Below are 23,674 nucleotides of genomic sequence, written 5' to 3'. Positions count from 1 at the left end.
TTGAGGCCACTTGCTTTAAGTAGGCAATCGGAAATAAGAAATGGGAAGATGCCATGGATGAGGATATGGAAGCATGGATGCAAATGCAACATGGGAGTTAGTGCCTTTGCCTTTGCCTAAGGAAAAGAAGGCAATTGGATGCAAGTGGGTGTATAAAGTCAAGCACAATACTGATGGTTCAGTGAGCAAGTACAAGGCAAGATTGGTTGCCAAGGGCTATGCACACACTTATGGCATAGACTATGAGGAGACATTCAGCCTGGTTGCGAGAATGGCAACTGTGAGAGCTATCATTGCTATGGCTGCAACGAAGGGTTGGTATTTACATCAGATGGATGTAAAGAATGCCTTGCATGGTGATTTGTAAGAAGAAGTGTACATGATACAGCCACCAGGTTATGAGAGTGATACACATCCAGATTTTGTGTGCAGGTTACACAAAGCCTTGTATGGCTTGAAGCAGGCACCTAGAGCATGGTCAAACAAGATCGGGGAGTATCTTGTTACCATTGGATTTGAAATATCCAATGTAGATTTCTCACTATATGTGAAAAAGATAGATAGCGGGATCATGCTATTAGTCATCTATGTGGATGACTTGATTATCACTAGTGATAGTGATGCATACATACTTGATGTCAGGATGCTTTTGAAGTAGAAGTTTGAGATGAAGGATTTGGGTGAGCTGCGGTATTTCTTGGGCATAGAGGTGGTGAGATCACCTCATGGCATTTTGCTATTACAGAGGCAGCATGGCTTGGACATGTTGTCCAAGTATGGTATGATAGACTGTAAGCCTATTTCAGTGCCATTGGAGCAGAACACAAAGATTTTCGTAGATACAAGTGAGCTTTTGGAGGACCCCACTACATACAAGCGCATAGTGGGTAGTTTGATCTACATGACCATTACAAGGTCAGACTTGAGCTATGTTGTTGGACTTATGAGTAAGTTTATACAGGCCCCTAGGAAGCCACACTTGGATGCAGCTAGATGGATCCTCAAGCACATAAAGTCCACATTTTATTATGGACTTTTCTATGAGGCTGGTACAGAGATAAAGTTGCATGGGTACACAGATGCTGATTGGGATGACAGTATTACAGACATGAGATCTACCAGTGGTTTTATGTTCTCATTTGGGAGTGCTGCTGTGAGTTGGAGCAGTAAAACAAGGCAACCAACAGTTGCCTTGTTGAATTCAGAGCAGAGTACAAGGGTGCTGCTATGGCAGCTTGTGAGGTAGCTTGGTTTCAAAAGCTACTTGGTGACATGGGAGAGATCGTGTGGATAGGGCAGTTGCCATATATTGTGACAACATGAGCAGCATTGGCCAGTAACCCAGAATATCATGCTAGAACGAAGCACATTGAGGTGCATTATCACTTTGTGAGGGAGAAGGCTCTAGCAGGAGATGTAGATCTGGTATATGTCAGCACAAAGGATCAAGTGGATGACATCTTCATGAAGGCATTGGGCACGTAGAAGCTCCACAGGTTTAGGAGCTTATACTTGGAGTGCAATGTGTGGAGTTGAGCTCGAGGAGGAGTGTTGAGATATCTAGCTCAACTAGTGCTACGACGGACATTGATGACCTGCCTGGGTGATAGCTTCTGCATCTACACCACTTGCATGGTTGGCGATATTATGGGTGATATACGGCCAGTGGGATGACAGGTTGTGTGACCGCCATTTTGGATTACTAGAGAGTGGCATAGTTATAGCGCCAGCTCATTTAGTCAAGTTCACATTATGGACCAACCCTTGCATGTTGTAGTAGTTGAGTACTAACCCATATAGTGTGTACTCTTATCTTTATGTTATGTTGATTGAGTAGAGAAGAAGAAGATAGGAGAGAATTCACCTATCCATCTCTCTTGTGTCTTTCTCTCTCTCTCTTGTGTGTGTGTGTTTGCTTGCTAGGGTTTGAAGCTCTCCCTCTCCCCCACATTCTCTTTATTCTATGAGTTTATCAAATTGCTATTCTATTCATAATCTACGTGCAGCAGGATCCATGATCACCATGTACTCGATTATGTAAAATAGTGTTTATTGATAAACAAGCCAGCCCTGTACCATGGAGCCTGTGAGACCCCTGCCCTCTCTACGCATCAAAATTTGGAGTGCTAGCAACGGAAGTAGCAACCTCATGTGCAGGGCAGAGATTCCCACTCGGGGCCTTGCCCACAAATGTCCGAGCAAGGGAGACTAGTCCAACAGCTCTTTCAAAACCGAACTCGAAAAAAACTTTCCTCGCCCAGAAAGCATAGGCGATTCCTCCAGGAAAATCTTCTAACGTAGTCAAGAGCCTTAACTATCCTTTGTATTCCGACTGAACCCGCAGGTCACATGGCCGAATCAAAGGAGGAACTTGCACTTGGTTCATAGAGATCAATGCTTTTTTTCCCTCAATGAGGCACAGTTGTTGATTCTTTTCCATAGATCAAGAATTATCCCATGACTTACTTCAACTATCGTTACTTTGAACAGAATTTAACTTTATTGTAGGAATCCATCGATCCAGCCTAGCCCCATCCAATCCCATGGGTTAGCCAACCGCCCAACCACTGTATTGATGGGATCCATTATAAAAATTTGGTTATGTTTTGTCCCGGGTACCAGGGAAAAGAGTTCCCAGGCCCCCTAGCCGGCAGTCATGCAAACATTAAATAGACACACCACTTACGCACCCAATATGAAATTGCCTTTTTCTTATTCAACTATTTTCAAGAAAGAATTGCAATAATAAAACCACAGTGTTTCCATCATAATCCTCAGTAGTAGATGAGTTCCAAGGTCCAAGTTTCAACTTTTCCAATTTCCAACCTTAAAATCCAAATTCTATTCATTCCTTCCTCAGCGTACCTATGGCATCATTGGCAACCAGAGCATCCACCACACCTGGTCAGTCCCTCTAGGCTCACCTAGTACTTCACTGAGGGGCCGTCTCATGATTCCTAACTCATAGTACCCAGGAGTATAATCTCTTTTTTCTATAAAATCCATATGGACTATCCGTTGAAGATCTGCTAGATCAACCAACGAGATCTAGTTACCAAAAAGGCACCATGGACTCATCCGTTGAAGACCAGCAAGGTCAACCAACGAGATCTAGTTACCAAAAAGGCACCATGGACTCATCCGTTAAAGACGAGCAAGGTCAACCAACGAGATCCATGCCTGTATTCAAAAAATAACTCCAACTCAATGTTCCATTTCTTCCTCAACGCACGCATGGGTATCTTGGGTGACCCAGAGCCCGAGCACCATATGGTCAGCACCCTCTAGGATCCTTCGTAGGTGACCAAGCACTTCACTCATAGGCTGCTTCCTTGGCCCCTCATCCACCATACCGAAAGCTCACCATTTTTACCGAACCGAGGCTGGTCAAGATCTCAGCCGACGACCTTGCCAGGCAAGACGTCCTTCTTTGACTCTCCGTCTGGTTGTGGCAACAATTTCCACTTAGGTCCACGAGCCTCATTCCATAAGATAGTCAAAATGCTTCAAAAAAATAGGTTTCACATGCAAATACAGTTTCCAAGCAAAATTCCATCTTTCCATATCAATCCTCATCATTTCTCTTTGGATGCTCTCTTAACGATCCGCCAGGGTGAGTCATCCCATATTCCTGATTTCACATCATTCCACATCACTCCACATCATTCCACACATCATTCCACACATCAATCCACATCAATCCACATCATTCCACACATCAATTCACATCATTCCACACATCAATCCACATCAATCCACATCAATTCACATCAATCTACACATCACTCTACACATCACTCCATACATCACTCCACATCATTCCACACATTCCACATCATTCCACACATCACTCCACATCATTCCACACATTCCACACATCACTCCACATCACTCCACAAACTCCACATCATTCCACACATCACTCCACAACATCAAGATGGTCTCTTTTTGCTTTGAGCGAATCAGGTTTGATTATCAACTTTCCTTGATCTAGTTATCAGAGTTTTTATTCCATAATCAACCAGGTTAAGAGTATAGTTACTCTACTTTTTATACTGACATAACCTTCTAAGTCTCGGCCATTACTTGGCTTAGTTAAAGACAACTTTATTCTCAACTTAGTTCAATTAAGTCTAAATTTTCATTCACTTTTGGATCCTCGATCCTTTCAAGAATTCCAGAATCCTTTTCTAGGGAATCTTGGAATAATTCAGTTCACAAGTATTTACATTCATCCAACTAAGCATGTTTCTAGTCTTTTTTTTGGGAAATCCTTTTCTCGTTTAGAATGTACTCAAGATTCTATTTTTCGAGAATCTAGACATATACTTCATAATTCCAAAAGTTAAATATGTTCGTGATTCCTCTTTCTGATTAAAATTTATCTATGTTTTCTCGATGCACCCCTATGAATATTTTCACATTCTTTTCTCAATTTTTCCAAAATAAAATATGCTCAATATTCCTCTTTTTGAATAAAAGATTTATGCATGCATTCTAATTCATTTTTATCTAAATGAATTATATTCATAATCCTTTCCATAATTCTCATAAATTGAATGAATATAGAAAAAATAGTGTATAACCTTCTTTATTTTTCTGGCAATGAATAATTCTCAAAACTTCACTTTTAGTATAAAATTTATTATGCATAAATTTAAAAATTCATTTTTTAATAAATTTTTTTTGCCATAGTTTCCCCGCATTTTCTATGAAATGAGAATGCTCAGAATTTCACTTTTAATATGAAAATTAGTTTATGCATAAGCCTAAGCATAAACATAAACATTAATTCATCTAAACAACAACATAAAAAAAGAAGGGCATGGTTTTAAGAGGAAACCATGAGATAAAATGCTTCCCAAGCATGTAGAGAGGTTGGGAAGAAGATTAACATCTAAAGAAGAGAGTAAACATCATTGTTTAGGCTTACCCTTGGTGTGCTTGATTCTTTAACTTGCAAGAAGATATGTAGCCCTCAAGGAAGAAGCTTGGCCACCAAGAGAAGAGGGTAATCTTCAAGAGAAGAAGAGGTTTAGTGAAGCACCAAAGCTTCACAACAAAGCTTCACAATGGAGAGGCAAGGAAGAGGGGAGAAGAAAATACACTAAAATGAAAATGACACTAGTATGGAAATACTCTAAGATGAAGATACAAAGGAATAGGGTTTTATTTATAGGTGAGGGAGGCCACCAACCAATCCCAACTAGGATCTAGAGGCTTCCAGCTTCAGTTTGATTCAATTTGGACAAGTTTTGGACTAGTTAAACCCAATTTTTGATCTAGTTTGGAGAAGAGGAGATATGAGAGATGAAATATCTAGCTACCTCATGATTGTTTTGAATAAAGAATGACCCCTTTGATGTGATTTCTAGGTGCCTCCTTGAAGCGAGGTTCTCTCTCTCCTGAGGTGTCAAAATTCATATTTTTATAATACTTAAGTACCAGTACTAGTCAACTCTTCATCTTATGTGAAAATTTACTCAATTTTGGTGGATTTTCTTTTCTTCTTGCATTTTTCTTATTCAAACACTTGGATTAATCCTATAGGCTCATTAGAACACTCTTTGAACCTTAATCCATAATTTTCTGAGGGTTGGTTAGGGAATATACCTCTGGGGTTTCCCTGATTTTGACGGAAGGGACCTTGATTACTTTGGAAGGAAGGAGCTGGAATCTGGAATCTTGGTCCTTGACTACCTTGTTGTGAAAAAAAAACCCAATTTTTAATTTATGAATTTTCATTCTGAATATCAACTTGTACAAATTTCAACACACAATTACAATCTTTCCAGTGGTAACTCATAAATTTTTTACATTTCTTGCTTCTCAGTTTATCAACTTCAACCAAATGCTCTGATACCACAGCTGCGAGACCCCTGCCCTCTATGCGCATCGAACTCTGGAGTGCTAGCAGCGGAAGTAGCAACCTCACGTGCAGGGCAGAGCTTTCCACTCACGGCCTCGCCTACGAATGTCTGGGCAAGGGAGACTAGTTCGGCGGCTCTTCCAAAACCGAATCCGGGAAAAACTTTCCTCGCCTCCGGAAAGCATAAGCGATTCCTCCAGGAAAATCTTCTAACATAGTCAAAAGCCTTAACTATCCTTTGTATTCGGACCGAACCCGCAGGTCACATGGCTAAATCAAAGGATGAACTTGCACTTGGTTCATAGAGATCAATGCTTTTTTCCCCTCCATGAGGCACAACCATTGATTCTTTTCTATAGAACAAGAATTATTCCGTGACTTACTTCAACTATCGTTACTTTGAACAGAATTGAACTTTATTATAGGAATCCATTGATCTAGCCTTTAACCCCATCCAATCCCATGGGTTAGCCAACCACCCAACCACTATATTGATGGGATCCATTATAAAAATTTGGTTATGTTCTATCTTGGGCACCAGGGAAAAGAGTTCCCAGGTCCCCTAGCCAGCACTCATGCAAAAATTAAATAGACACACCACTTACGCACCCAATATGAAATTGCCTTTTTCTTATTAAACTATTTTCAAGGTAGAATTGCAATAAAACCACAGTGTTTCCATCATAATCCTCAGTATTCTAGTTCTAGGGTCCAAGTTCCAACCATAGAATCCAAATTCCATTCATTCCTTCCTCAGCGTACCTATGGCATCATTGGCAACCAGAGCGTCCACCCCCTGGTCAGCAGTCCCTCTAGGCTCACCTACTAGTACTTCGCTCAGAGGCCGTTTCATGATTCCTAACTCATAGTACCTAGGAGTATAATCTCTTTTTTCCATAAAATCCATATGTTGAAGATCAGCTAGATCGACTAATGAGATCCAGTTACCAAAAAGGTGCCATGGACTCATCCGTTGAAGACCAGCAAGGTCAACCAACAAGATCCATGCCTATATTTAGAAAATAACTCCAACTCAATGTTTTATTTCTTCCTCGATGCACGCGTGGGTATCCTGGTCGGGGCGAGAGCCGAGCACCTTATAGTCAACACCCTCTAGGATCCTTCACGCAGCAGAGGTGACCTAGCGCTTCAATCATAGGCCACTTCCTTGGCCCCTCATCCATCATACCGGAAGCTCTTCCTTGGACCTTGCCACATGAGACGTCCTTCTTTGACTCTCCGTTTGCTATTGCAACATTTTTCACTTAAGTCCACGACCTCATTCCATAAGATAGTCAAAATGCTTCCCCATCATTCTTGATGTAAAACAATCTTTAAAAAATAGGTTTCACATGCAAATACAGTTTCCAAGCAAAATTCTATCTTTCCATATCATTTCTCTTTGGATGCTCTCTTAATGATCCGCCAAGGTGAGTCATCCCATATTCCTGATTTCACATCATTCCACATCACTCCACATCATTCCACATCATTCCACACATCATTCCACATCATTTCACACATCATTCCACATCAATCCACATCATTCCACATCAATGCAAATCATTCCACACATCAATCCACATCACTCCACATCATTCCACACATCAATCCGCATCAATCCACATCATTCCACACATCACTCCACATCATTCCACACATTCCACATCATTCCACACATCACTCCACATCACTCCACACATTCCACATCATTCCACATATCACTCCACATCAAGATGGTCTCTTTTCACTTTGAGCGAATTAGGTTTGATTATCAACTTTCCTTGATCTAGTTATCAGAGTTTTTATTCCACAATCAACTAGGTTAAAAGTACAGTTACTCTACTTTTTATACTGACATAACTTTCTAAGTCTCAGCCATTACTTGGCTTACTTAAAGACAACTTTATTCTCGACTCAGTTTAAGTCCAAATTTTCGTTCATTTTTGGATCCTCAATCCTTTCAAGAATTCAAGAATTCTTTTTCTAGGGAATCTTGGAATAATTCAGTTCACCAAGTATTTACATTCATCCAACTAAGCATGTTTTTGGTCTTTTTCTGGGAAATCCTTTTCCCGTTTAGAATGTACTCAAGATTCTATTTTTCAAAAATCTAGACGTATACTTCATAATTCCAAAAGTTAAATATGTTCGTGATTCTCTGATTAAAATTTATCTATGTTTTCTTGATGCACCCCTATGAATATTTTCACATTCTTTTCTTGATTTTTTCAAAATAAAATATGTTCAATATTCCTCTTTTTGAATAAAAGATTTATGCATACATTCTAATTCATTTTTATCTAAATGAATTATATTCATAATCCTTTTCATAATTCTCATAAATTGAATGAATTTAGAAACATTGTGCATAACCTTCTTTATTTTTATGGCAATGAATAATTCTCAAAAATCCACTTTTAGCATAAAGTTTATTATGCATAAATTGAAATTCATTTTTCAATGATAAAATTTTACCATAGTTTCCTCGCATTTTATATGAAATGAGAGTGCTAAAAATTCTACTTTTAATATAAAAATTAGTTTATGCATAAACCTAAGCATAAAAATAAATATTACTTCATTTAAACAACAACATAAATCAAGAAGGGCATGGTTTTAAGAGGAAACCATGAGATAAAATGCTTCCCAAGCATGTAGAAAGGTTGGGAAGAAGATTAACATCTAAAGAAGAGAGTAAACATCATTGTTTAGGCTTATCCTTGGTGTGCTTAATTCTTTACCTTGCAAAGAAGATGTGTAGCCCTCAAGGAAGAGGCTTGTTGGCCACCAAGAGAAGAGGGTAATCTTCAAGAGAAGAAGAGGTTTATTAAAGCACCAAAGCTTCACAATGGAGAGGCAAGGAAGAGGGGGGAAGAAAATACATTAAAATGAAAATTACACTAGCATGGAAATACTCTAAGATGAAAATACAATGGGGTTCTATTTATAGTGGGAGGCCACCAACCAATCCCAACTGGGATCTAGAGGCTTCCAGCTTTAGTTTGATTCAATTTGGACAAGTTTTGGACTAGTTAAACCCACTTTTTGATCTAGTTTGGAAGAGGAGAGATAAGAGATGATATATATAGCTACCTTGAAGTGGGGTTCTCTCTCTGCTAAGGTGTCAAAATGCATATTTTTATAATACTTAAGTACCAGTACTAGAGGCTTCCAGCTTCAGTTTGATTCAATTTGGACTAGTTTTGGACTAGTTAAACCCACTTTTTGATCTAGTTTGGAAGAGGGGAGATGAGAGATGAAATATATAGCTACCTCATGATTTTTTTGAATAAAGTATGGACTTTTATAAAAGAGGTCTTTACCACTTGGGGATTAAAGGATGCTTATAATAATATTTAATTGAAAACCCCCTCTTAATAATTTAACAAGATTGCTATATTTCAACCCCTCTTGTATTTTCAAAATTATAACCCCAAGTAATAAAATAACTCGTCCTTTTGAACTCACATGGTACACTAATAGATTTGAAGGTGAACCCCCCCCTGAGCTTGGTATTCACATTCCAACTTCAAGATGAGACCAAAAAAACACAAAAGTAAAATTTAAATTCTGATCATTATTAAATTGTTACAAGTTCGATGTGGCATGTGATGCATGTGTTCTAAATAGCATATGTTATAAGACTTTATGCAAAAACATCAAAAAATTATTCTACACATAAACGCAACCAAGTAATCATTCTAAAGTACACTACGTGAGCTTCTCCTCAACCAGACGACACATCCAATTGAGAACATTTGGTATGGTTTAAGGGACCTCCAATGTTGTGCTAAAATTTTGCATACCCATTCGAGGGCACGCTCCATAACTTTTTTTTTTTGCTTTGTTGAAAACCTAAACGGATTGAAAAAATGGAATCCACACTAGTGGGACTAGTGCATGGTGGTCTTAAAACACTAATAGTTGGTGATATCAGTATCTTGATTCACCCTAGAATGGAAGAAATTGAAAATGTTCAATTTTTGCATGTGCAAAGATCTTTTTAATAAATCTAACACTATTTAGAATTTTTCATCGCTTCTTTTTCCTTGCAGTTCTTCGTTGCTATATGACTCATGAGCATGTGAAGTGTCATTGCATTTCACATTGCACATCATCAATCCGGATAGCGTGCCCTTTGGCCTATTAGTGTTTTGAAGCATTTCAGGCCACATTCCACTTGCTTGGGGGCAAGATTTTGCTAACGTGTATCATTGGAGGGGGGAAACCATGGTGGGTGAAAATTTTAATACCCTGCAGACTTTTGAATTTTCAGGCCTCCTGCTCTGGCAAATGTTTTGAATAAAGTACATAACGTGCTATGCTATGTGAGAACCTGCGGCCTCCTACGTTGCAAGGTATTGTGTTCGTTTTCTTTGTCTTCTTTTCTTTGCTTTGTAAGACATCTTCTTTTCTTTACTTGCCTCATCAGCTAGCTGGTCTTTGTCTGATCGTCTCCATGGAAATGGTAAGATGCAGCTCGTCCCCTGCCCTACAAGCTGCATAGTTTGGTGTGGCATTGTCTTCTTTACCTTGGTAGGTTGTCTTCTTTGCTTTGCTCACCTGACGAGCTCGGTGGTCTCTATCTGATCACTTTGCTTTGCTAGCCTCACCAGCTCGGTGGTCTCTATCTTCTTTGCTTTGCTCACCTCTTAAGCTAGATAATCTTTGTCTGATCGTCTCCATGGCAATGGTAATATGGAGCTCTTCATGGCTTGCAAGAGAACCAGACAAAGGCGGCGAGATAGGAACGTTGAAAAGCTTGGTCAAGGCACAAGGAGAAAATTACAGGGAACGAGGAAAGAAATGGCACGAATGAGGAAAAAAGCTCAAAGCGGCAACGGAAGACACTTTTGCAACGTATGCAGAGAGAGAAACAATGAGAAGACATAAGACTCCTTGCACAGTAGTAGCAGGAAGCGGTTGCAAATGGATGCATTCAAACATTGCCATCAGAGCGAAGAACACGAGGTGTGGCCAATCGATTGGTGGGAGAATTCACGCGCATCAACATCAGGCCATTAAGATGAGTACAAGTCTCATGTCATTAGAAGCTTTACCTTGCACCCTAAAATTCATAGAGTGACAACCCTGCCAACACCTCAAGAGATGCACGCATAAGAGACACTGCTTTCTAACCTAAGAGATGGCCTATAGAAAGTGAAAGGGGTGCAAAGCTTAGATCAACTAGCTGCAAAGAGGGCGACATTAGCTGTGCTGGTATCCCCTCAAACAAAGAAGAAACGGCTTGGATGCATAACGTCGAAGATGTTGTTAATCAGAAGGTCCAACGTTGCTCTAGCGGTTGGATGCAGAGTAAAAGTAATGTAGGATGATCTAAAATCGAAAAGTCTGTGGGCTTCAAACAGAACGCAAGAAAAGAAAAGACAACCTGACTGCAGAACTCACTGCTAGAGTGACATTGTTCTGGCACGAGAACACGAGAGTTTCTCCAAACAAGAAGGACATTTGCAAAAAGCGAATGGGATGCAACAGTTTGAGGAGCACATCGTACACTTGCTTGACACAACGCAAGTCAATGGTTGTCCTAACCAGGTGGTTGTTTGTGATTCTCTAAAGCTTTAGTACAAATTGTTTGAATTCTAAAGTGATTATCCTAAACCAGCCCAACCAGCCCAACTAGCCTGTGGTAGGAACATCATGCAACATACCATCGAACTGGTTTAGGTGTAACACCAATTATATGGTTGGAACAAAAATAAACAACAATGCCACCGAACTGGTTCAAGTCAAACAATAGTTATGTGATTATCCTGAATCAGCATGGTTGGAACAAAAATAAATAACAATATCATTGAGCTGGTGATGTTGCGAATGTGTAATTGGTTGATGTTCTTAATGTGTGTAATTGATTTGTTTTGATGTTCTTAATGTGATCGTCCGCACGCTAGTGATAACTTATCCAATGCTACCACCATGTTGGTTAAACCATCACACTGGTGACCACTTATCTTGTACTACCACCATGCTGTTGGGTAAGATCCCTATAAAAAGAGAGACCAACCACTTCCTAGTACTACCACCGCACTGGTTGCGGTCCTAAATTAGCTTAATTAAATTAAATATCACCGCGCTAGTGACTACGATTGTCCTAAATTAAATATCGTGTGATTTGTCTACCGATACTAACCACCACTGCGCTGGTGATAACTTATCTAATACTACCACCGCGTTGGTGATAACTTATCCAATACTACCACCGCGTTGGTGATAACGTATCCAATACTACCACCTCGCTGGTTAAACCACTGCGCTGGTGACCAGTTATCTTGTCTACCACCGTGTGCTGGTTAAGATCCCTAAAAAGAGAGACCAACCACTTCCTAGTACTACCACCGCGCTGGTCAGTCCTAAATTAGCTTAATAAGGGAAAGTTGAAAGTTGTGATCCTAGGCCTTAACATAAGGGAAAAGTTGAAAGTTGTGATCCTGGGTAATAATTGAAGGATAAACATTGGCAATAATGAATTTATTTCATAGATTATACACATCAATACATTTCAGAGATTATACATCTCCTTTCTGCTTTGAGATCCCTTCACGAGATTGCCTTCCACGCTTGGGCTTCTTCCTTTCTCTATCCTTTGGTGGGTAGGGTGGGTTCTTTTCTTCGATTTCTTCAAGCTCCTTCAGCCTTTCTTGCTCCTTCTGGTAGGGTTGGTTCTTTTCTCTGGTTTCTTCGAGCTCCGTGAGCTTGGACTTCTTCTCTTTAGGCTCGTTTCCTTTAGCCTAGTCAAGTTCCTTTCTCTTTTCACGTGTATGAGCAGTTTGGAATGCCATTGTAGCTTCTACTTTCTCGCTGTGGATATTTGCAGCAGGCAGGCACATCATTTTTTCCAAAGACAGCAACATTGGCATCAAACAAACTCTGTATCTCGATTTTGCATGCATAAACACCCCAAAGCAAAACACATGCAGGGGTGGTTACACTAGGGCCATCTGATCATCCATTCATCTATGATGTGCCCTTTGTACATAGAGCACGTAGGAGCATTCATTCGCATCGCAGGAGGATATGCATCCAATTTAACTATTGCGGCTTCTGTGAGTATCACAGTCTGCCCAGTCTGAGCAATCTGCGTCTTGATTCCTGCCTCTCTCATCCTGAGGGTGCGGATGTTCTCCTTTATCTCCTCCACTTGCTGCTAACTTTTGGCACAAGCTGCATCGGATTCTACCAGCTGTTGTTGAATCTCCTCAAATTCTTTAGTAGTGTCTGCGTAGGCCCGTTTCCAAGACATCATTTCTATGTTGAGTTTCAATCAAGGTCTGAGACTGCTTCTCAAGACTCTAAAGAGAAAAGGCAAGCTCATCGGCAGTCGCATTGTAGGTCAATTGTAGGGAATCGAACCTGTCTCACCAATATTGGGCAGTCTTATTGTGTCGTTCACTCTATGGCTGCTCGTTGCCTCTTCTGCATCCTTAATTATTTTGCAGTTCTTGCATCAGTAGCTTGGTTTCTGCATTCTCCTTTCTCAGCTTCTCTATCATATCATCTTTCTCAATGTTCAATGCGTTCTGCATGATACATAACCGTTTGTAGAGGAGCTCCTTTTTAGCTATCTGATTTGCAAGTGTCTGCTTCGTCCTTTCTAGCTCTTCCTTTGCATCGTCCCTATCCGTTCAAATATCTCGAAGAAGCTGCTGATTCGGCTCCTCGATGTGCTTCTTTGCTTCTTCTTTTTTCTATTTTTCTATCTCTGCCAATCTATCAGGCCTCTCATGCCTGCAAGGCCTTCGATTCTGCCTCCTCTACCCTCTCTTCTACACCCTTCTTGAAGGTTCTCTCATGTTGGGCTGCATATGCCGCATCAGTGGCTTTCATGTTCAGAGTTTTGATCTGCTTCTCGACTTGCTCAATGCATTTTTTGAGGTGATTCCCCATCAAGTACATTCCAACACTCATTGCTTGAGGGTGACAATTGGGATTTGCCTTTCAAGAAATTGTGCAAGTTAAGTATCATGCTCTTGGAGATCGCCTTCGAGAAAGAGATCGGACATTTATTCACTATCTCTACTACTGCTTGAACATGCCAGAATTTCAATGTTCCCTTCGTATTAGGAAAGAACTACCTTATCTTTTTTAACTCTTTTTGATAATCATCACGCAAGCTAAAAACCTTGATTCCACCATCTGCACTAATCTGAGTGTCGGGGAATAAATCTAAAACATCCTTTTTCTTCCACTTCTTCTCCAAGAATTGTGCTTGCAAGTCACCTCCATGAATTTTTAGCGCCTTTTCAATCACTCCTTCATCGATGTTGATCTTGTTACTTTACAGATGATGAATCCATCCTTCGTGTCCCACTGAATCTATCAACTTGGTGAAGTTGACAGAGATCTCTGAGGGGAGGAGCTCCCGTAACTCACGATATCAAGACCCGGGGGGGGGGGGGGGGAAGATCGTGTGAGAAGCTCTCGGATTGTGAAGAGGGGTTCTGAAGGCTGTCTGAAGAGCTCTCCGCCTGTGCAGAGGGGTTCTGAAGGTTGTGTGAGGATCTCTCGACCTATGCAGAGGGGACTAACACGTTTTGGAGCTCGGTGCATCCGGGAGGATCCATTGTGAGAGGGGATAGAAGTTGCAAGAAGAGTGCAAGGGAGCAAGGAAATGGAAGTGTGGAGGCATAAGTAGAGTGGGGAAGGTAATTAGGCCTTTAGCTAGACACCATGGTGGCATATTAGCCCATTGAATATAATTCACCTTGATTGAAGGTGGCTCATTATTATTTGGACATCTGCCACACTGAGCTTCTAATTACCAGAAACCACTGCGGTGCCATCAAAATACCATGCATGTGTGATCAACTGGCGCCCTCATGATTATCTGGATGGCTTAAAAGCCACTGCGATGGCATCCGAGACTTAATTACAAGGCATGTGGCGTGGATTTTGATTGATTTTATTAAGATTAGAGTGCCATTAATTACCAGTCATGATCAGTCACCGTGTTGGCATGTGAAAGTAAGTGGCAGCTTGGATTTTGAGTGATTGAAGAAAGATCACCACCGGGCTTGCATGCAATTAAGTTCAGTGCAGTAAATAACCAGTCGCTCAGATTATTCAGACCACCATCGGGATCCCACCAGGATTTGCACATCAAAGGTGCAGTAAATTTCCAGTCGGCTACATGAGTATTTTGGACATTTTCCATCCTATCGAGCTTGCATGATTATTCGGACCACCAGTTTCCATGAGATTAAGTAGAGTACACAACTAGCCTGGTGGAACTAGTATTATTTAAGAGATTCCTACTTGGCTATTTCATGATACTGCATCACTTACTTTGTGCTACCTCTGCTCTTAACTCTCCTCTACTTTGCTTCATTGCTCATCCTCTCCCTCCATCGCCACACCCGCTCCCTCCACTCCCTCCAATGCCACACCCTTTCCCTTCAACAACACCATCGTCACGCCTTTTAACTCCACCCAAATGCCTCCTCGTATATCACTTTGCCTCCTACTCATCATATCAACGTCATCACCATTTTGTCATGTTCCGCCTACAAGGTGGCCATTTTGCATTCAAACCGGCTCTTGCTAAATTCACTTGTGCACCATCTTTGGACTCTCGATCGGCGGCTCCCCACAGGACTCTACATCGCCCATCTATGGCAAATGCATGAAGCAGGCCTCTATTGTGTCGTCCTATATGGATGCCCTGTGGATGTTGACGAAGGGATAGCAAGATTCATGGAGGAGTGGTCTCATATAAAATCATGAGACTGTATTGTACATCCATTTTTGTGTACAAATACATTTTATGCTCGTCTCACATCATGAGACTGTATCATAAATCCTTCTCTGTAAATCCTTTTTGATGTACAAACACAAGGTCAATTTTGCCAATTGTGCTGACTACAATATAAAAAGGACAGCATTTTGCTGTATTTTTTGTTTCATGCCTGTAATCTCGTAAATTGTTCACTTAAATGAATCTCTCAAATTGTTAACTTCTGATGAATCTGCATCTTTTGTTCTCTCAAATTGTTAACTTCTGATGAATCTGTATCTTTTGTTTCATACATGTCCACATGTGCGAGAGATAGTGTAGTGTTGGCCATCGCGCTGGTGGCGATTGAAGGAGCTAGGATTTATTTGACCCTATGTAATGCCACTGTGCTGGTGAATCATGCGACCATGCACAGTTTTTAAAGAATTGAATTTGATTAATTTAGGAGTGCAGTATCACAATTGATTGATTGAAGGTGCTGTGATTGGCAATGGCTCGAAAGAGGGCTCCATCTTTGATTGATTCAATTTTGATAAAGAATCTTGAAACCTTCCCTGAAGTTTGTTTTTGTTTTCCCACGACAAAACACAAAAGTTTATTTATGAGGAGAGAAGTTGAAGTTTGTTTTTAAACGAATGTAGAACAACAATTTGAGCACAAATTTATAAGTACAATGGCGGGAGATATGGAGATATGCGAAACCACGCGGTGGTTGAAACAGTACTTGAAAATATCACCAGCGTGGTTGGAATAGCTATGTGGTTCATTCTTTAAAATAGACCCAGCGCGGTGGTATTACTTGCAAACACCAGCGTGATGGTCATTTTCATTAGATTGCATGCAAAAACCAGCGCAGTGGTGGAGAGAGAGTTAACCAGTGCGCTGGTGGAGAGAGCCATGTAGTGACACATGTCCAGCTCTACGCAATGGGAAAGACCACCGCAGTGGAGAGAGTCGCTGGTGGAGAGAGCCATATAGTGACACGTGTCCATCTCTGCGGCGCGATGGGAAAGACCACCACGGTGGTATTTTCTAGCAAAAAGAGCGAGACTAGCGAGGCACGCGGGCTGCATAGTGACACGTGTCGAGCTCTGTGGTGTTGAGAACAAGGAGTTTTGCAAATTGCGTTTGCGTGACGACATCGATGTGTGACAAGGACCGTAGAATGCACACACAGTAAATACACGTGGTGACGCATCGCGTGTCGAGGTTTGCAGTGTTCAAAGAAGATCCATTAATATGCTAGTACGCCAGAAAAGAAACCGGCGAGAGCGCCAGCCTGCCTATAAATCCAAAATCTCACCCCCCCGCACGTCGCGCTGCGACCTCAAAAGTGCCCCAAAAATAGTTCTGCACGAATGGCTACACCCGATCGTGCATTGACCCATAAGTTAAAACTAGTTATAAGCCATTATTAGAGAGGTTTAGAGCAAGTTATAAGCTTATAGAGAAAGATTAAAACTACTTATAAACCAGTTGTAAATGGGAAACCAACTAGAAACTGGTTGTACAACGTGACATACACTACGAGTTTTAAACCGATTATAAACAAGATACAACCAGTTGTGTAAACTAGTTATCAACCAGCTTCAAATGGGCTCGTACTACAAGGGAGGTTCAAAGCATTAATGCAACCACTATAAGAGAGGTGTATTGGTTATAAACCAATAAAAAAGAGATTTAGAGCAAGTTATAAACTTATATAAAAAGAGTAAAACTGGTTATAAACCAGCATAAACCAATAAAAGAGAGATTTAGAGCAAGCTATAAACTTACATAGAAAGAGTAAAACTGGTTATAAACCAGCATAAGAGACGTTTCAACAAGTTATACAATACATTAGGCAAAATATGGACTCTCATTTTTGCCCTTAAGGATTTCCACACCTCCTCTCTCTAGAAAAATGGGCTCATGGTGAAATTTTTGCAAATAAAACCAAAAGTTGGGGGAGATTGCACATTTGGAATCTACTCATCGAGACCTTTCCAATGATATATAGCATGATGAGAAATTTTGACGACTTCTTGAATAATCAAAATTTCCCATCATGCTATATATCATTGGAAAGGTCTCGATGAGTAGATTCCAAATGTGCAATATCCACTAACTTTTGATTTGATTTGCAAAACTTTTACCATGAGCCCACTTTTCTAGAGAGAGGAGGTGTGGAAATCCTTAAGGGGGGGCAAGAATGAGAGTCCATAATTCGCCTAATGGAAAGATTAGAACTGGTTACAAACTGGTCCAAAGTTGGTTTAAAGCCACTAGAGAGGTATAGATCAAGTTTAAAATTAGATAGACATATTGTAAACTAGCTTTAGATGGGCTCATTCTACAAGGGAGGTTAACAACATTAGGGATACCAATATAAGAGAAGTGTAATGCAAGTAGGAGTTACATAGACAAGTTACAACCACTATACAAGAGAGCTTTGAACTACTTGAATAAACCATCAAATATCCAACAATGAATATTAGTGGCATAAAAATGTACATGAAGGTTAACCATGATTAAACTAGAAAACAATCTAATCTCTATAGAACTGTGAATATATAGAAATATAATAGTTAGTATTTACATAGTACTCCAAGCTATTGTGGTTGTTACCTTAGATTGTTCAAGGAGGTGCACATGATGCTTGACATAAGACTTTCTTCTAATGCGCTTTCAGCACACATCCTTTTTATTCAGTGACACACAAGTTTGACCCACTCATAAGGAGAATATTAACTCCTTGACCTCAACAGATAGCACTCCCTAGGTAGCTTTCTTTGGTTGGCAAAAAGATAATGGTAATTCCAAATTTTCGGTTGCTTCCAAGCGAGACCTGGCTGAGAAGAAATTTCTTTTGTGTATGTTGAGTAATCTTGCAACAATAGCAATGCTTGGTGTGGATGTATCTATAGTTGTGACATTCATGAGCATCATAATAGTAGATCTTTTTATAAAGAGCTCCTCTGATATTTGCTTATTGTGTATGCCTTTAAATAACTTCAAAGATGTGACTCCTTGTTTGCAAAAGAAGGTCGTTGGAAAAATCCTTCAAGAAGAATGATTAATGACTTAGCGAAGTATAGTAGCCCTCATGCTCACATCTAGTGCTTTTGTATGGAGATTAAAACATTCAACAACTTTGTTGTAGATTTTTTGACACTTGTTCTCATCAGCCTTGAACACTTGCATTCTCTTTCTGTGCCTCTTTCATTTGCAGCTTTAAAGTGACACGTTGCTCCCTCTTTCTTTTCGTATGGTAATTTGATTGCATCACGAGAAAACTTGGCACCACATGCTTCACAACCAGGTAGAGAACATTTAAATACTGTAGAAATGGATTGGGAGTCAAATGTTGTTAGCTTCGAACTCCTATGAATCCCTTAGGGGTAGAGGTCTCTCTATGCTCTTAATTGTTATGAAATCTTTATCTCGTTAATGTTTTCTTGCTCTTGATGATGTGTACTTAAAAAATTTAATAATTGGGTGAGAATGGGAGATATTTTTCTCCCATTCTATCCTAATTCTTTTGTGATTTTTTTGTTTAGTTTTGGAGTTATAAACGTGGTTATAACATGCGATTGCAAGCACGACATGACGATAGCATGGCCTAATTGTGAACTCATAACTGCATTGTTTATCATGTTTATAACTATAAAATGTGATTTTTTTCTCTCTCTAGATCCTTTGATTTCTTCGTGGATAGAAACTTAACTATATGCCCCTATTTCTTGCAGTGACTAGTAACACTCGACTATTTCTTGTAGTGACTAGTAACACTCGACTATTTCTTGTAGTGACTAGTAAAACTCGACTATTACTATATAGATTTACTTTAGACAATACTTTAGATTAACACTAAACTATTTCTTGTAGTGACTAGTAACACTTGACTATTTCTTGTAGTGACTAGTAACACTCGACTATTTCTTGTAGTGACTAGTAACACTCAACTATTTCTTGTAGTGACTAGTAAAACTCGACTATTACTATATAGATTTACTTTAGACAATACTTTAGATTAATACTAAACTATTACTAACTAAATTAAGACTAGACTATTACTAACTAGACTAACACTAAACTATTACTATCTAACACTAGACAATTACTAACTAAATGATTGAAAAATATCTTGGTGAAAAATCCTTAAATTGTAAATTTAGAAAGTTTACACTTTTATGTCTTCTCACTCCACATTCTCTCTCTCTCTCTCTCTCTCTCTCTCTCTCAAAAGCATGCTCACGTGCACGCACACACATGACCCTGCCATCACCAACAATAATAGTGTGAGCCTTGAGGTCTTTTGTTGGGGGGAACAATAGTTATATAGATTAATATTAACAAAGGCAGCCCTTTACAAAAAGTCCTCCTACATGCTTAAAGCAATACATATAAAGCACCCACACATAAACAAATAGCTAGGTTTTAAAAGAATGTTAATTTAATGGCAATAGTTCAGATGAACTTCATCATAGAACACATTAAAGATTTAGAATTTGCAAATAGTCTTGAAAGATTAAGAATTTACAAATAGTAGATGATATATACAAGTCTACTTTTCAAGAAAATCTTGTGTAGAAGACTCGTTCCCTCTTAAGATAAGTTAACCATACCTCCCATACGAATTTCTTTTTGCATAAGCTAGTAATTTTGATTAAATGTCAAGATATGTTTTTTGGATAGGCATGTAGCCCATCAAGAATTAACCTTGGACATGTACACATTGACATGAATCCATAAATTCACTCTTTTTTTATGGCTAGAGTAATTTCTTTAAAAAAAAAACAAATAACAATTAAAACATAACTACATGGATTTTCAAATTACTAGATTCTCATTAAAGATGAATGGGATTGTTCGTGTAAAGTCATCTATTCTATTAATTAAAAGTGGGGTATCTCTCTCTCTCTCTCTCTCTCTCTGTCTCTCTCTCTCTCTCTCTGTTGTACATGTATATACAACATGCTTATGTGTACACTTTTTAAGGTTTTTGATTGCTCTTTTGTGACATACCATCAACGAGCTTGATTTTATGATGAACTTTGAGAAAGTATTAAACCATCAATGAGCTTTGATTTTATGATTGAAACACATGGGTAGTTCACTATCTAAAAATTTCCTGTGAGATATGAAAATGCATTATTGTACTCTTTACAAAAGCATTAAAGAAAACATAATGTAGAATGAACTTTTTGGTATCATGTGGATGCGTATTGTGTATTTTTTAGAAAGGGGTTGGGAGCCCATACCCCTCTCTAGCACGAGGTCTCTAGAAGTGTTCACCCACCCATAAAGCGAGAGAGCTAGGGAGCCCTTGGTCAATCATGGCTAGTAAGATTCTTTATCTCACATATGAGTTGTGTTCATGGGAGACAAGGTGACCAAAAAAGGCAGTAGCCTAGTGGAAAAGGCTTTGGAGTTTCAAAATTGACACCTAATAAGGCGACAACAATGTGCAATGCTTGCCCTTCAAACTCAGGCTCTGGATTAGGGATGATGGTTGCCATGGACATCATACTACTCATCCCACACACTCGAGTACCACAAGGTGTACAACCCTTCCAAAAATTGGCCACTTTGAATTCCAAATATTGGCCACTTTGTAAGGAGTGGATGGGCATGATAGCCATGATAGAACTTCATAAAGAGTCTTCTTCAAAACAAGGTCGATTAATCGATAAACCGTTAAATTTAGCGAGTATGAAAGTTGGTCACTGAAGTAAGTTTGAGGTGATCGTCTACAAGGTGGTTTAAAAAAACCCAAGCTGCATATTTTGAGAATTAGTTTCAAATTTAAAACTTAAAGGTACAAATACCTCAAGATCTATAAAACAAAAACCTTGAGATTTCAAAAGATTTTCCTTTTTAAATAATTTCACAATTTTTATCCACTGTTTGGGAAAATACGTAGACTTTCGAGCACGAAGTAGTTTCCATGAGAAAAGCCTAGCAAACTTCGCAATGAATACATAATTTGCATGGTACGCGCAGCAGATTTGGCGTGATTCTGTAGTACTTGATTGACCGCTGGCGCTGGCGCACTTGTGTGGACACGATATCCATGGTCTCTTAGATTCCAATAATGTAAAATAATATCGTTGAAGTGCATCAAAAGCAAGGACACGAGTTGGTGATTAACAATAATGTTTTAGTGGAAAAGGACACGAGTTGGTACTTCTAAACCTCACATTTGGGCAGTGATTTTGGTTAACCTTCTCAAACTTATGTAATCGGTGGGGTTTTGTCGCTTTGTGATTGGTTGTGTCTATGTCTGTGTCTGTTGCTTTGTGATTGGTTGTGTCTGGTATCATCTCTTTTTGGGTTTACCTCTATGGTTGTACTTGGGTTTTGAACTTGGGTCTATACTTCTATACAACTATCTATTCTTCTGGCAATATATTGATTTCCTACCAAAATAAAATAAAATAATGATCGTTTGAAAAAGCATTAATCCCCAAACTAGGAACACTCCTAACCCTTAGCCTTAATCTGGAATTCATTGAATTTTGATAAAAAGCTCAATATGATCGACTTCAAGTTTTGAATGATTGGTGATCTTTTAGGTGGTCCATTCTTCTCTTTAGAGAAACAATGTTTGGGAAACACATTTTAATGAGTTGGATGGAAAGCCTTTTCATTGTAATTTGAAGAGGAAAGTGACCATTTTGAGAAGGCATTTCTTTTTAAATTTTACAAAATACAACTAAAACTTAAAATGTTTGAAGATGATTCTTCTCGTTCTCCTACAAATTTGAGCAAGCTTTGCGCAAATTTGAACAAGTTCTGGGCTAAGTCGAGCCTATAATTTCCTGAACCGTGTGTTGTATTCCTCATTTTGGGTTCACAAGGGGGCTCTAGCCTCTTTCCCTAGTGGTCCTAGCTAAACCTACTAGTGACCAGTATCCATCCTTGATTGGCTCAAAGGAGTCATAAAAATAAAAAGGCACCCATACTAGTCGTATTCTCTGAAAATAACCAAGGGATTCCCTATACCTTCCCATGCAAGGGGAAAAGTAGAAAAAACAGATTCATACATACATAAATACACACACACACACACACAGATTTATACCCTCATGTGTATGGGGGTTGAAAAAATGAAAAGCAGATTTATACATACATAAACATACGCACACACACACACACACACACACACACAAATACACATAGAGAAATTTATATCATGCCATATAGAGAGAGAGCAAAAGAAGGAACCTCATGTGTATGGGGGTTAAAAAAATGAAAAGTAACTTTACACACACACACACACACACACACACACACACACACACACACACACACACACACACACAAATACACAGAGAAATTTATATCATGCCATATAGAGAGAGCAAAAGAAGGGACCTCACATGTATGGGGGTTGAGAAAATGAAAAGAAGGTTTACACACACACACACACACACCAATACACACAGAGAAGTTTATATCATGCCATATAGAGAGAGATAAACAAGGGACCTCATGTGTATGGGGGTTGAAAAGAAGGAAATATCTCAAGAAAGGAGGGAAAGAGGGGGAGAGGGGGGAGGATGGGGTAAAGACATCTAAAGCATGCACATGCTCAAGCCTACCATTGCAAGGAGAATCAAGGAACCCAATTTCACTTGATGCAAAGGCCTAACATGGCATGCCAAAAACAAAGAGAACAAAGATAATAAATTAACGCATGTGTACAAAGCTCAAAATAATGCTTATTCATGGACTTACAATGAATCTTATGAGCATTAAAAGGTCATTGAGAAGGAAAGTAGTGCTTGTAAGTCCTTATTGATATCATAGGCCTCATCATTATTCTTTCTTCCTTGCTCCTTATTTAGTGGCACTTGAATAAATAGTGGATCTCATCACTTTAGGATATTAGAAATTTCCATTTATGAGCATGTTTCTTGTTTCCTTTTAAAAAGTCATCTAGCCAAGAAAAACTTAAGATTGACATCATAACACAAAATAAAAAAGTAAATAATTAATTAGCACACATAAATGTAATTACTATACATGTATGTTATGATATATGTATTAAAACTAGATGAATCAAA

This window comes from Cibotium barometz, chromosome 9 (assembly GCF_041138505.1).
Source record: "Cibotium barometz isolate CiBa-2024 chromosome 9, ASM4113850v1, whole genome shotgun sequence".
Lineage (NCBI taxonomy): Eukaryota > Viridiplantae > Streptophyta > Polypodiopsida > Cyatheales > Cibotiaceae > Cibotium > Cibotium barometz.
Note: the sequence above shows the minus strand (reverse complement) of the source record.